Source organism: Dunckerocampus dactyliophorus, chromosome 14, assembly GCF_027744805.1.
Source record: "Dunckerocampus dactyliophorus isolate RoL2022-P2 chromosome 14, RoL_Ddac_1.1, whole genome shotgun sequence".
Classification (NCBI taxonomy): Eukaryota; Metazoa; Chordata; class Actinopteri; order Syngnathiformes; family Syngnathidae; genus Dunckerocampus; species Dunckerocampus dactyliophorus.
Window position 1 is genome coordinate 7,473,230 of NC_072832.1, and position 16,537 is coordinate 7,489,766.

The 16,537-nt window shown below is 38.9% G+C and overlaps 1 long non-coding RNA gene across 1 annotated transcript; it reads left to right on the plus strand.

Annotated features, from left to right (window-relative positions):
• Positions 1-669: 669 nt before the first annotated feature.
• On the plus strand, positions 670-14,447 carry LOC129194445 (uncharacterized). The gene is made up of 4 exons (XR_008573763.1): positions 670-817; positions 9,293-9,386; positions 13,246-13,333; positions 13,818-14,447. It is a non-coding gene; the product is annotated as an uncharacterized LOC129194445 (long non-coding RNA).
• Positions 14,448-16,537: the final 2,090 nt, after the last annotated feature.

The following is a 16,537-nucleotide window of genomic DNA, read 5'->3' on the forward strand; positions in this document are numbered from 1 at the left end:
TTTTTCATGAATTTTTAAGCTCACTCCTATGTCAACATTTTTGTCATCCATTCATCCATGCCAGAAGTCGGCCACTGTAACAGTCAAGTGATACTATGCACGCTACGCCATAACTGTTGCAGCACACCCTTGTTTAATTTGGCAGGTGCCCGTCAACAAAGGGGCAAGTTAAGCAGAGCCTCGTCTGTTTGTCACCCCTTTACCAGGTTTTCCATCAGCCTTTAAGGGACGAAACTTTCACGACCATAGTCATGAAAGGTGAAGTAGTGACTCAAAGTAAATGGTCATTTTAAAAATAGATTTAAAAGCTGTTGTTTCCATGGCAGCAGTTAACACACACAGAGAACTGCTTTGAGCTAATAGAGCATCAGCATCATGACTCAACGCTTTTAAGTGAGTTAGAGAAACTTGTGAGACCAATAACATAATCAAATCATGAAGAATGTTCTACTGTCTCTGCCTTCTATAACTGCATCACCACCTGATGGTTCCCCATTTATGCAACACATCCAAATATTTTAATGCTGTGTTTTTCTTATTGCACAGTAGTCTACTGCAGCGGTCCCCAACCCCCAGTACCGGGCCGTGGGTCATTTGGTACCGGGCCGCACAGAAAGAAAAAATAATTTCCATGTATGTTTTATTTTGAAAAGTGGCCGGATTCTCTCTGTTACATCCGTCTACCTTGACGCATGTCCATTGTGCGTGTGCTAACTTTATCTCATGCTGCACAGATAGACTACTACTGTGTTTTTACCATTTTTCTTTCACCTCATATTTGGTCTCAAATGCTGATACTATGTGGGAATGAATAAAGGTAAGTTTTGATGGCTTATTGAGTGCTAATGTGCACATTTGTCTCAAGTTAATTCATGCTAGCGCACTGCCTTTTACCACACACGTCAAACCACACCGTAATCATCTCTCTGGAAAAACTTGGCTGGAACTTGAACTGGTGGATGGTGGGTCGGCATTCATTTTGTGCTTTTAATTTGATGTTATTTATGTCTTAGTTTTACACAATACATAATAAATGAGCTAAATTAGATCGCTATAACGTACGAAACCCCCTCCTCCGGTCAGCGGGAGATTTGTGGGAACACAAGCCGGTCTGTGGGTCAAAAATGGTTGAGGACCATAGGTCTACTGAATTCAGCAGTCGTTTTGTGTGCAACTTTCCTTAATGTCCAGGGGGTGGCGCCGGTGATCTTCACTGAAGTCTTGCTTTGAGAGAAACGTGTCTAAAATGTATCAATACTGATCCTGTTGGTCATCAGTTTAGTCATGCATTGTCCATAAAAACCGATGGCTTAATAGTCTCAAATAAAACACAACTTTAGTTTTAATGAACAAAATCAAAGGTTTGCCTCCTATTATTTCAGTAAACCCCCTACTGGGTATAAAATAAAAGCCTTGCATCTCTCTACCAGATCATTTACAGCCTTTCGTGTTGGAAGCTCCTTCACATCAGTGTATGTGTGTCCTTTTATTTATATCCCGTGATGACGCTGTATCATTGCTGATGAAGCATACAGCTTGTTATATTTTATTCAACCAGTAAATCCTTGCTCCAGATCGACCAGTCTTGCCTTGACGTGACAGCATGTTTAGGCTGGCCAAAGCCAAGATAAAGTGCTTGTCTGGAGACCAAAGCCAGGAGAGAGTTTGAGTTATATGGTGCATGAAAGGAAACCAATGACAATGAAATGAACATTTTATAGCGGCTGATAAAGAAGATGAGTAGGCTGTCAGCCTTGCACTCGGAAGCTATGCACTGTGGTATGCATTACATGTTAATTTCAGCACAATTTTGAGAATATCTCGCTGTGAAAATGACTTTTTGTTTTGGGTGCTGTGGTGCTCCATATCTGCATTACTTCATGTTTCCACTGGAAGTTTGCAGCCTTTCACAGCCTTAAACTCTTTAATGTTCTTTTCTTGCCTGTCTGATGCCTGAATGGTATTACACAGCACATACACACGGCATCAATCTTCATTGGGAACTCATCAAAATCCAAAACCTTACTTAGCATTATTAAATACTTACTTATAAATGATGAAAAAAACAGGATTATTACAAAAATTAGCTTAGAACCTTTATTGTCATTGCACAGTGTACACCAAAATTGGGCTACTGTCCCACGACAAGCATGCAAAAGATATACAGTACAGTATATACACTCCTGATCAAAATCTTAAGACCAGTTGAAAAATGGCTAGAATTTGCATTTCATTTTCTGCTAGCATGAATTAACTTGAGACAAATGTGCACATTGCATTTTCATTTTTTGTATTACAAGTGCATGGAGACTGTAATTTTTTTTTTTTTTACATATTAATAAAAGAAAACAGTTTTGCTTAACCCTTTATTTGAAAACTCAGAACTTTTCAACATCAGCATTTTTCTGTAGTTATATTTTTGAAATTTCTTGAGATTTCTTGGAAATGTAAAGTGCAATACAAATAAATGTATTATTATCAGATAGATAGATTTAATAATATTATTATTATACAGTACTCTCAAACTCCCAAATATGTTTTTGTGTCCAAATATATTAGATTCAAATATATTATTTCTTTGTGCAGTACATGAGTGTAGTGATGCTCATGTTGCTGGAGGAACACAGTCAATTCAATCTTAACAATAGTACTTTTACTTTCTCTACAGCTACCTGCTAAATTGTCATCATGTTGTGCAATAAGTGGAGGTAGTGAGTCAGCATGGCTCCAAGGACAGCACCTCCAATCTGAGCTCTCTGATTTTATATGCGCGTTCCTCCTCCTCGTCTCTTCAAGGCCGCAGCTGCAATCTAGTTGGAATTTGTACATCAGAGGTGCTCTTTTCCCACTAACGCATCCCTGTGCATCATCTTAGGAGGAAATGCATGTAAAGAAATGTAGCAATTTTTGTTGGCGTGTCAACCATATTCACTTTGCATGTGAAATGCTCATCCACCTGATGTTTAAGAGCCACAACTTTCCCAGAGGCTTTAAAACCTGATGAATTTCTCCCCCTGAAGCTTTTTTAAGTGTTAAATATTTTCTGTATATATATATTATGACCTAACTTCACCAGAATCTCTCCAGTTTAAACGTGGTGATTTTTTTTTTATTTGAGCTAGGAGTGACAATTGAAATATTTTCTCCAGAAATATTTGATTTATGGATGGTTGTTTATTGAGCATTTCAAGTGGTAAGATGTATGCGGTGTATTTCACTCTGATGCACATAACAGATCTTCTGCCTCACTGGTTGATTAGATAAGAGCCCGTTCACATTTGCTTGTCGCTCCACATTTAGCCCACACTCTTATCTCAATGATCCACACTCCCACTAGGGGCGGAAATATCATTAGCTATCACATCGCACTATTAATCGGATTCATGACGTTAGGGTGCACTGCTGGACAAGCTCATCTTTGGGATGCTTTCCTCCTTGTCAGTCTCTGCTGTTCTTATAAGGTGACAGTACATCACAAAAGGGAGTACAACCCTCACATTTCAGCAACCATTTTATTACATCTACGAAAGGGACAATACTATAGAACCTAAACTTGGATATACTTTAGATTGCTGTACATTTAAATTACTTACGTCAGCATAGCTGCAATTGACTAAACCCACATCGTCGAAAAAGTCAGATTTCCGTGACTTAAAATGCAATTTGTGTGTAGACAACGGATGTCGTAAAAAAGTGAAAGACAAAAAGACCAGCAGTGAGACCACCCTTGTGAGCAGTGGCTAGCGTGATATGCATCATCAGGAGCAACTGGGGCTTCAGTATCTTCCCCAAGGATACTTTGACATGGTCCCGGGAGGACTGAAGATCGAACCGGCAACCTTCAGGTTGGGAGACAACCACCTAAGCCATGCCACCTCAAAGATTAAAGGTTGTCTTGCCATTGTAGTGCTTACAAGTATATTGCTGAGGGCTTTGGTACACAAGGTACACATGCATACATGCTGTACCTCCAAAATGTTCCTCCTGCTGTGATTACAACAGGAATTGACATGTTAGGAAGGATTCAGGTGTGGGTCACAGTACTTTGTCAGGACGAGTAAGACCCGGATTCTGCCTCTGCATGCCTTAATTTCCTGTTCATTTCACTTCACCGGATCTTCGTTAATCAGGCTGTAATTGTAGCAAGCTTTTTCTTCGCTACTTTGCTACTAAGCCTCTCGTAACTTCCATCCGACTGTCAGGTAAATGAGAAAAAGCCTCCGACCGTGTGGAGCATTCAGACTTCTAGTGGTGATAGGAAGACAATTCAGTCCTGATTCTCGCAAATCTTCATGCTGTCATGCTCTTTTCAAGATGATATATACATCGGAACCTCTGAAGTCGAATGAAGACTTTAACTTTCACCAAAAACTTGTGTGCCTTTTGTGTGCAACACTTCAGGTAAGCGAGCATCAATGGGTTTTCTCTGTTTTCTCAGTATACTTTTCTTTTTATTTCACTTTTTTTAAAAAACAATACCTCTTCCGAAAAAGAGCAAAAAGAGGAAGACTATATGTCAGAATTCACATGGTCTCAGATTCCGGGTCTCAGAGTACCCGGAGAAAACCCACGCATGTACGGGGAGAACATGCAAACTCCGTACAGAGATGCCCAATGCAGATTCGATCCCAGATCTTCCCGATCTCCTGATTGTGTGGCCAGCATGCTCAACATGCTAACCGTAACTCACACTAAAGAAACTATACCTGCTTTGGTCGCACACCTCTGCATCTGGGGTCCAGACCGACATAGCACGTAACACTTACTTCTACCATTGGTTAACTTATTTTTACATTATGACCTGTGCAGTTAATAAAGGTTTTGAATGGATTATTTCTATTTCCACTATTTATACTTCTCTGCACACAGTTTGTGCATTTATAGGTACACTGTATATTTTCCTAGTATGTGAAGTAGTCACAAACCTCTTAAGGATTAATAAAGTCATTTCTTCTTCTCTGCTACCGGATGAGGGCATCAGACAGTGAGCTGTGAAATGATAATGCTTGCCAAGCCATTAGAGCCCTGTGGCATTTGCAACTGTCTGCACGTGCATTCAGCAGCTGCTTTTTTTCATGCGCCTGTAATGTTTTACAGGTGGCCCCGATGGTTCCGATGAAGAGTTGAGTTCACAACATCCACCTGCCTCCTGCTACATTGTTACATTGTGCTACGGGGTGTCCAAATGACGCTCATTTCACCCTCATCCTGCATGCTAAACTCGAAATTGGAAGACATATTAGCCAGTCTCCATGCAGTGATCACTAATTAGCAGTGAGCACAATCAGTGCTGACTGCAGCTGTGACCTTTAACCCCAGCTACTTCATCTGTCTTGAATGAGATAGCAACCAAAGCAATAGCTTTATTCCTCTCATACATGCTCAACAACCAAACATTGAATTAAAGATGTGGAGAGGCCACCGTAAACGGCTATTTATTAGACCTATGACCTCGGAACCTCTTTTCTATGCCACTTCTCCTCATCAAGGTCGCGGGGTATGCTGGAGCCTATCAGCTGACTTCGGGCTACAGGCGGGGTACACCCTGGACTGGTCGCCAGCCAATCGCAGGGCACATATAGACAAACAACCATTCACACTCACACCTATGGACAATTTAGAGTCGCCAATTAACCGAACATGCATGTTTTTGGAATATGGGTGGAAACCGGAGTAACCGGAGAAAACCCACACACGGGGAGAACAGGCAAACTCCACACAGGGAGAGTTTGATTCTCCCAAGGGAGAATAGAACCCAGGTCTTCCCGATCTCCAGACTGTGGCTGTGTGGCCAACATGCTAACCACTAGACCACCGTGCGGCCTGAAGGTCACCAATACTGGCAAAGAGACATTAGCTACTGTTAGACTTCCCTGTAACATCAACAGACTTCTTATTTTCACACAGAACAATTCAAGAGTCCCTAACCCCAATTGTGGTTGTGCTTTGTACAAAAGGAACAGTTTTCCAAATGGTAATACGTCGGTTACTAATAAAAAAACCCATTCATTTTCAAGTTTTGTTTGAGTAAATTGTATTTTTAAAGCACCAATTCAAATGATTGTATGTGACCTTTACATGAAGAAAAACAAAGCCAATACTACTACAACTGCTACTATTTTTACCACTAAGACATTCAGTAATTGTCTTTTTTTATATATATATCTCCAATTCAAAACAAATGTTTATGTGCTGTACATAAATAACAAAGCCAATCATTAATTACAAAAATATTTGAATATATATGTATGTAAAAATATGTATGTATATGTACAGTGCTCCCTTGCTCTATCGCAGTTCACCTTTCGCGGATTCGCAGATTTTTTTTTTTTAGTGCTTCATTTTTTTTTTATTACAGCGTATGAACGCTGTTACAGGCCGAGCCGGGCCCTTTAAGAAGAATTGCATTGTGAGAAATTGAGTGTCTCTCTCTTCCCTCTCTTGTCTGTCTGCACCACCCATTGTTTTCTGCGTCCTGGTTGGCTGTAGACCATTGCCAATCATCTTCCTGCCGTGTTTCCTGTGTCATCGCTTGCGTGCTTGCTTGCTTGCTTGCTACCTTGTGAATGAATCTTCGGTTCATCTGCAGCAGTCGATTTTTGTGGAAAAAGCACAATATCGGTGACGATATTTGCTTTTTAACTCAGATCACCTTCGCCGATCAGTTCCGCCCCCCCATTGCAGCATCCAGCCTGTACTGTATGTCGTTGCGAGAGTGACATAATTTTGCACGCTGCAAGTCATGCCACAGAAAATGTCTCACCGGGGTGGCACAAATGAGTAGCTCTTGGTCATTTTCATTTTGTAAAAGTAGCCCTCACAAGAAAAAAGGTTGGCAACCCCAAAAATAGGCAATAATACATTTAAAAATTTACCATTAATCTATGCGACTGGTATCAGTATCGGACGATTTCACTCATGGATGATCGGTATCGGTATTGGCAGCATAAAAACCTGATCGGAGCATACCTAATATACTGTATATGCAAATAAAATACTGTACATCAAACCACAATACATTGCATTTAATCACATTTTAAATACACAATGAAATTGCAGTATCATTTGCGGTATTGTACTGCATATGAAAACAAAAAAAGTAAATACTACTGCTACTACAACTCTTAATAATAGAGAACAATAATCAATAACAATAATAGTGTCATGTTCCGCTTTAGCTACTCTGCTGCCACCTGTCTGTTGTCTTTTGCAATGCACTGTTGGTTGTGCCGGGCGGAGCCACCTGTGCACTCAACAATTAGTCATCATAAGCCATTCAAGACTCACTTGTTGCCCGATTGTTTCCTTGGACTTCACTGCTTCCTGCTCAACTACTACCTTGTGTTGTGCCGTCTCATGTGTGGTGACTTTCTGGTTATTTGCTCTACTAGCATTCTGTGAGTATGTGTCCTGCTTGGCTTTTCCAGCTGCACCTTTTCTTACCTGCATTACTTTAGTATTTTTTAACCTGCTCAGTGTTTTCAGCAGCGCTTTTTTTTCCCCTCGTTTTAGTGTGGCTTTGCCCAACTATTTCAGTTGTACTTGGTATTGATTTCTATGTTTTTCTTGCTCCGTTGGAGAACGATTTTTGTGTTAAAGTTTTTATCAACATCTGTTTTTTTGTCCTCTCGCCAACCACTTAAGACTTATGGTATCTTTTAGCTTGATTTCAATTTTCAGTTCATTTGGCGCTGTTAATACATGCAAATATATATAATCCATTTATCTCTACAGTAATACAGTAAAAATGGGTATATTTCAGATGTTGATTCATTTGAAACCCATGATTAATCTGATTAAAAATTGTAATCATTTGACCGCACTAATATATACATATATATATATATATATATATATATATATATATATATATATATATATATATATATATATATATATATATATATATAAGATGATAATAATAATAATGCAACTTTAGAATATTACTCATAATTAAGGCAGTTGTGTCTAGGTTAACTAAGATTTTTAATCAAAAGAAAATGAAAGCTCGAGCTCTTATAATTGAAGTGACTCACCTCAAATTGACCATTTATAATAATCCGCGTAGTAAAATGAAAATAACTGTCACACTCTGAAGAATCGCACATCTCCAGACACATTTGGACGCACTCACGTACCTTTTGTCACATATCGAGATTGCTCCCATACAACACCATGAAATATTCCGACCATTTAAAATGAAGATAATAGAAGTATTTCCCAGTAATAGGAATTCTGCCACCTTACATTATCCTCCTCCGCGAGCCTGCGCTTTGCTTGTCACATTTATTTGACCTTAGCTCCCCTGCACGTATAGACGGTGGAGGGAATACAAATTTATTCAGCGACACCTTGCACATTACGGCCTCATTGAGTCATTTGCTGTGTGGCTGCATCTCACAAGGAAATGGCTTTGACACTGTTGGCCTTTAGTTGATAAATTAGGTCCCTAGGTATGGGCATCCGACGTTACAGTGCACATTCATTACGTGCTTGCCACGGGCCATATGGATGGGGAAAATTGCAACCTCACCACACATTAAATGGACATTATGAGACGCAAAGACGTGTACACCTGTCGACAACATGAAACTATGCCAGTGTTGATATTGGTATCACATGGCTTAATTGGACAGTCAAAAGGGAGTTTGGGGATTCCAAGTCTGCCCTGACAAATATAAAAATGCTCAATTTGTCATTTTGTTTACTGTTGTGGTTGTAGTTTGGAGTCGTGGATCTACACTGAATCACACTGAAGCATAATATTCTAATATTTTGCATCTCTCATGCAAGCTAATTAAAATATGAACTGTCAACATGACACGCTGCAGTTCTACACTACTGCAATCAAACACAATAATAAACATATTGTTCGAGTAATACTATTGTTTTTTGGGCAAAAGGTAAATATGCACAAATTTCCTTCAACTATTGGAAACTCTCACATCTCAAGGGAAATTAAGATAGAGGCAAGCAAACTTTGCATCGGCAATAAAAGAGTCATCTTCGCTACATGGTACAGTAATTGACTTTTTCCTCCTCCTTTTCCAATTTGTTGTAGAGTTTCTTCCATCACGCGTCTCTTTCATTTAACCCTTCTCTTATTGCTTGCCTTTTTTCACACCCTTTGTTCAAGAGTCAATACGCAAGTCCTTAGCTGTGTCATTATAACAGTAAAGAAAATGGGGACCAAATGAACGTGTTAAAATAACATGATGATGTGTATTAATGGAAGTGTGATTTTGTTGCATTAATTATACACTTATAGTTGTTGATCTTGTGTTGACTCTAGGTGAGGCAAAGACATTGATGCTGCAGGCCTGATGGATGGATAACGCCGCTTCTGTTCCAAAGAGCAAATGCACATGTGGAGGGCCCACAGACTGGTGGGCATTGTATTCTCAAACACACACACGCACACACAGTTCACATATATCAAGAAGATGCAGACAGAGCTGATGCATAGCAATATAATACACAATATAATATATATAATATGTGTTTGTTTAAAAAACAACCTTTGCCAGGAGTGTCTCAACGTTTTCCACTGAGGGCCACGTACTGGCAAATGAAAGAATGCAAGGGCCAGTTTGCCATATATATATATATACTGTATATTTCAATTTAAAAAAATTGCATCTCAGCTTTGGATATAGGTGAAAAAGCCTATTATTATTATGAAATTTTGTCTTTGCTCTTTTTTCCCATTGTAATATTATTACTTTATTCCCATTACATTAAGTGTTGCTATAAGCCACACCCACTCAATTTGGGTGCCGAACAGTGCGTGTTATACAGCTGGTTAAACAGTTGCCTACCAGAAAAGTCATTCATCGCCGTTCTCCTCCTGGGAACTAAAACCACAAAAATTCATCTTCTTCAGCATCACAATTGAACACCCTCATAATTCCTTCATCACACACTTTGTCAGTCTCTCTCCCTCTCTTTAGTTGTTGCTCTTGTTGCACTTTCGTCTCCAGGCAAATTTAGCTTGAGCTACCCTCTCCAGCACGATGTCGTCCAGCCTTTCGAAACCCGTTGGTGACTGTAGACGGTTGGCCGTCTGAGCAGTCCAAACCGAAGCTGTAGTAATTTTACACTTGATCAAACGTAAGCTGTGTCAGAGATCGCTGCGTAAGACTTCAAAACTTGATCTTAGCTTCCACTGCACTTGTTCATGTCACTACTTCCTGAAGCTGCACTATAAGCATCATGGGAAATGTAGTTTTTAGCCATAAATGAGCTGCATCACTGTACAAGGAGCAAGGTTCAAAGGTTGGGGAAAAAAGTAGTGGTTACGGTAATGTTTTAAATATTACAACTTTTGTTTTGTTTGTTTCTCATAACATTAACATCATAAAATTCTTTAATATTTCAAGTTAGTTTTCATAAAAGTTATTCTCCTAAAATGATGACATTTTCGCATGAAATTATCACTTTTCTGTTTTAATATTTAACTTTATTCTTGTAAAATGACTACAAATTTTTTGTTGTTGTGTGTTTTTTTTTTTTTTTTTAGTTTTCGTGTTAAATTCTATTTTTAGAATGTGCCGCAGGCCAATTAAAAAAAAACAAAAAAAAAACCTCAGGCCACACTTTGGACACCCCTGACCTATGCCATATGAGGACAAGCCACTGTCAATGGCATTAGTGGCGCCCCCTGTGGATTGTGGTCAGAATGCTGTGGAAAACCTGCGAGCATACACAAGTTTTACACAATCCACAAATTTTATTATCGTTAGACAAATGGTCAATGACTTATGGGCAGTTAGTTTCATCCTGCCGGTGTCCCCGCAGAGACATTTTGCTTGATGGCGGCCAATATGTTTCAACCAATCTTGCTCAAATGATACACACTTGTGTCAGTCCCCTAAATACCAGTATGTGTACCAATTTCTGTGGTGATTAAACCAAACACCCTAAAGTTACAATGAAGTATGTGAGAAATTTTAAGTCAGTTCGACTTATGGGGTCAAAATCTATAGGATAGTTTGACTTATCTAACTATACTGTAAGATAACAGTGTCGCTATGTTATGTATTTTCAGAAACTTAATAGCACAGGCTACAGAGTAGTGGTGCATATGTTGACAAATTTCAGGAGTATAAGAGTTTGCGTACACGAACACATATTACATGTAGCCATGTGACTTTTCACTGCATCAGGGAGGTGTTGCATTGCGTTTCTTTCTGTTAAGCAATGAAGAAAGACGGTCTCTTTACTCAACCTTCAGGAGGGTGGGTGAGAACGAAAAGGGTGCGTGGGTGTTCGGACAGATTGGCGATCTCACTCTTTCTTACCTCCTCGACCACTTGACATCCATCCCTTTTGAAACTCTCCACAAGCTGTAACCATGACTCAGCTCTAATCTTAAGTAACAGAAACACGGATTGCGAGCTAAAATGCATCAGCTTCTAAAAATGTCCACTTTCTTAGATCAGGCCTTTAATCCTTAATTCAACCGACACGTTCATCATGTTACTCTGATGGACACACACACCTCTTTTATATCCACGTCATTGAAATTGGTTTTATTAAAGTGTCTTTAATAAAATGACTGGCTACATGAAAACAAGGGTGTAATAATAAATCATGCTTCTTGTGTAGGAGAGATATATACAGGTACAAGAGCAATGATAGCAGCAGCTGCCATGACAGACACATAAACACACTAATATTCTGTGATTAGCGTAAACAGCGCTAGAATATACAAAACATCCACTCTGCAATCAGACACTGAGCTAAAATCACTTACTGTATGTTAATATTGTATGAATTTGTTAATGACTGCCTTTTCCCCACTTGGTGTTCATTCAAGAGAATGTAGAAGGCTTGAGGGCTAAACATCCTCATATGTTAAATAATGGTAGTGTTTTTTTTTTTTAAGACTCATAAAGTACCCATCAATATTTAGATACTCCTGTATCACATTAACAGGTTAGCTCACAGCTGTACTGTTGAATATTTAATGTAAAGAAAACTTTTACTCTCAGCCTGTGGCCTCTGTTTGTTTACTTTAATTAAAAGCCATTTATGTCTCCCCCATTTTCGATGGCACTCCGGTGGCCCAATGTTCAATTTTTCATCAGAGTAACTTGTATGTAAATTGTATAACTAATGTGTTTGAGTTCTATATAAAACCAATGAAGCAAAAGCCACTTCGAGGGAAATTCGAACGGTTATTCGTTGATTCATTCAGTGAAATTGTTTTTGTTGGCTTTGGTTTCAGCACCTCACTTTGGAGTTAACAACCAATAATGTGTGGCCATTAACCGTTGGTTTTAGGGCTTCAACCAACGATTATTTTCTTTGCCGATTAATCAAAAGCTTGTTGTTTGGATCCCTAGACAGACCAGATCAATATGAAACAAATACAAACAATACAAACAAATACAGTCGGTGGTTTGGTCCGCAACATATCAAAAGAGGCAAAAATGTTTTCCAAAGTCAACGCTGATGTATGTGAGTACGTACTTATTTATTATTATATACTTATTTTTGTATTATGAATCTTTATATAATTTAATAGTGTTAATGGTGGGAACTAATTTATTTAATTAATTATGTTCATTTTTTTGCGTAATTAATGCATATGCATCATAGCAAACCACACAGGCCAATTTTCCACGAAATACAATTCCTGATTTATAAATCAAATATTTTAATTGTTATAGCATAGAGGAACTGTTTACAACCTTCTAAATACAGGTTTTAACACTATTAGAGCCCTCTAGATGTGACATGACACCCCAATACTCACCTTTACATACGTATTACCCAATATAGTAGACATAATAAGAGTAAATAAGCCATTTAAGACATAAAAAAGACTTGTGCTCATGTGTGTTGCTGTAAATGTGTTCCGGTGCTAGGGGTGGGGGTGGACAGGAAGTCGCATCTGGGTTTCAGAGTTGGGTTTCGGCTTGGCACAGGTTATGCCCGCAACAGTAGCCTGTGTTTTTGTGAGGGATTTTTATTAGGGATTGTTGTGCCTGTTGTGAAATCATTCAAACCTGTTCCTTGTTCTGGTGATCAAGTCTGATCCTCGTGTGTCTCATCGAATATTACAGTAACACCACTGACACCTAGTGACCAAAGTAGAATACTACATATTGTTAACATCATTGAATGTGTCTTTTGAATGCAATGAGTTCATTTAGACATTTTTATGCCTGAAAATGCTTAATTTAGGCGAAATGCTTACCACTTGTTTAAATATGCATTTTTTTTTTTTTACCATATAAGGCCATGTTCAACCACACAACTATTACGGCGGGGCATCGTGTTGAGTTGGTGACGACCCTGGGATGCAGAGACAGGTTTCCAAGTGCAGGTAAAAATCTTTAATAGTAAGCAGATGAGCAGAAAAAGGGAACTAGCAGATGGCACGTGTCAAAAACATGAAGGACATGAAGGGCTGAAATAAATAACAGGCAACTAATATTAGCGGCAGGTGCACGTAATCAAGAATGTAAAGGCGACAGGGAACAGAACAGAATAGCACAGCAAGTATAACAAAATAAGAGCATGGAAACCAGAACCCAGGAGAAAACAGAAACCAACAAACTGTCACGCCAGAAGTAATGCCCAGCGTGACAAAACCAGTATGATTTATAAATATATTTTGGTGCAAAGTAAAATTCAAGCGAAAGTGGCAAGGGACTACTGTACTATGAAATACTACCGATCGGGTTTGTGTGTTTGTGTGCATGATGGCGCCGAAGGCTTATGTGCATTTATGTGCAGCATGCGTGGGCAGCAAATGTCTGTAAAAGCTGAGAATAAGTGGACTGATAGATGGTGTGTCCTTGTTCCAGGAACACCATGCTCCTGCACTTGAAGAGCTACATGACATCAAAGCATTTTGTGTTGGTAAGACTTTCCTTTCCTCCTCTTAAAACTTGGAAGCATTTTCAGTCAGGCGCCTCAATGTAGATGTTGTCAGCACATGGGCAAATATGATCACACCGGCTTTTACAGCGACATAATGCACTTTTTTGCATGATGTCACGTTATTTCTGTCACACGTGCATCCCCACGGTTCACTTAAGCCTTATTAAGGCTGATATTTCTACATTCTGTGACACCTGGTGACTTGACCTAAAGCAGCTGAGTCTGTTTGAGCTTAATGAGGAACCAGGGCCTGCCTTGTGGTCACATGATCGTGTTCCCACATGACATGACTGTTGTTCAGGATCATTTGATTGCGCCTGAAGGTCAAAGGTGCTCTCAGGCAACATAATGTATTGACCTGCATGTAAGACGACTGTCAAGTCCCGTTTTCGGCAAAAACAATAAATCACTGTATGTGAGTGATATGAAGAAAAGCATTCAAAATTCTCAACAGCCTCACTATAACACAACACATAATATTTTCCCAGGAAAAATACTGTCGTAAATTTGGGTCAAAACCATGCAATATCAATCTGCCATTGTTCATGTTTGGTCAGTTTTTATGATATATTTAAATTATGAGCATAGCTTGACCTACATTTCTGGTGTGTCTTTAATGGGACTGTTTGCAACTCCCTCCAAATTACATATTTTTGAAGCCCAAAAATATAAGAAAACTACCACCAGATAGGATATGTTACCAAAAGTGGTTTAAAATAACAGGTTGTACAAAAAAAATGTCGGTTTTTCACACTTACAAATTAAACTGCATAAGAATTGTCGGAAATGTTTGTTCGCCACAAATAAAATGCTGCCATTCGCGGCTGTTGGTATTCACATACATGTCAGTGGCAGATGCACATACACGCAGTTAGAGGTGAAAACAACATGAAAACCAGACAGCTGTCTATGGGTAAAAAAACAGCAACTGTGAATCTGAGAGAAGATGGAAATTAATCAGAACCATTGCTCAAACATTGGTCATAGACACTACCATTTGCAATGTTCCAAAGAAGGATATAAACCACTGGTGTACTATGTAACAGACATAGAACAGGTACACCAAGGAAAACATCAGAAGTTGATGGCAAAATAATTGTGAGAACTGTAAAGAAAGACCCTAAAACAACTGGTAGGGACATCAGAAACAACCTGCAGAGAGCAGGAGTGAAGGTACCGCTATCTACCGGTTTTTGATATTCGCTACCGCAATAGGATCAACCTAGCATGTTGGACTCTAAGAATCTCAGGGAGTGGTCTCCTAGAGTCAGGACTAAGCATGGGTGAGGCTTTGTTTCGGTTTTATGTTACTCAAATCTGGAAGGGTCTCCCAGAAGATGTGAGACAGGCCTTGACTTTGACAAAGTTCAAATTCAGGCTGAAAACAGTTCTACTTGGCTGCGCATATGACCAATTGAATTAATTTTTTTCTGCATTCTTCATTTTTTATTTATTCAATTAATGATGACTTTCATGTTTTATGGAATGATTTTATTTGCCTTCTCGTAATTTGAAAAGCACTTTGAATCGCCTTGTGTATGAATTGTGCTCTAAAAATAAATGGGCTTTATGTTTTTCGTCTTTCTCTTTTGCTTCCAGTGGCAATTAAATTGCACTAAAAAGTACCAGAGGAAAGCATGCATCAATATTTCATATAAAACATCCACCACAGTGTAACATGACAGCTTTACTGTTTTGTTGACAGGTATACATTATTAACCGTGTGTTTGCAACCAATCACAAAGTACTGTATGTAAATGCATTTCCATGATGTGTGTGATACATAATTAAGCGCCGCATGCACAGCAATACAATGAATGTCAGCATGTTCTTTAGGGCCACTTGGAGCTGACAGCAAAACTGATGAAATGACTCAAAGTCTGCGACGCTGAACACTTGATTTGACTTTTAATTATAAATAAAGCATCATCCCACTTTAAGCGTCCGTGATTGTTTTGCAGTCATACATTTAATGAACCTTATCATAACAGCCATTAAAGCAGCATGAATTATGTATTGATCTGACTCTGCGTACATGGCCCCATGTCCCACTTAAAGGGATGTAGAAATACAGAAATAATCGGTCCCAGGGTAAAACTAACACCATTCTAAAACATTTCATGTAACCCCTGCTTCATAATGCTGATCAATTCACAATATGTTTTAAAAGCGGGCAGGGAACATCACACCCCGGACACAAACTGGTCAAACACCTCCCATCAGGTAGGCACCACAGAGCACTGTACGCCAGAACAACCAGACAGTCTTTTCCTTCAGGCCGTCACTCTGATGAACAATTGAACATATTAGTGTTGACCAAAAAAACCCCAAAACACTTGAATGTAAATCCTGTTTGTAAAATACAGACAATGTCCCGGTCTTTTAATCACACACCCATTGACTTGAACTGCACTGTTATTATACTATTATTAGGGATGTACGATATTGGCTTTTTTGCTGATAACCGATATGCCAATGTGGTCGAAGTCTCAATTTCCGATTCTGGTATCAACCGATACCGATATGTGTAACATCACATATCTTTTTTTTGAATAAAATTACTTTTAAATGAGTAAAGTTGTTTTGTTGGCTACTCCACCCATCTCTGAGTAGATAATTAATGTATTACATATTTTATATAAGA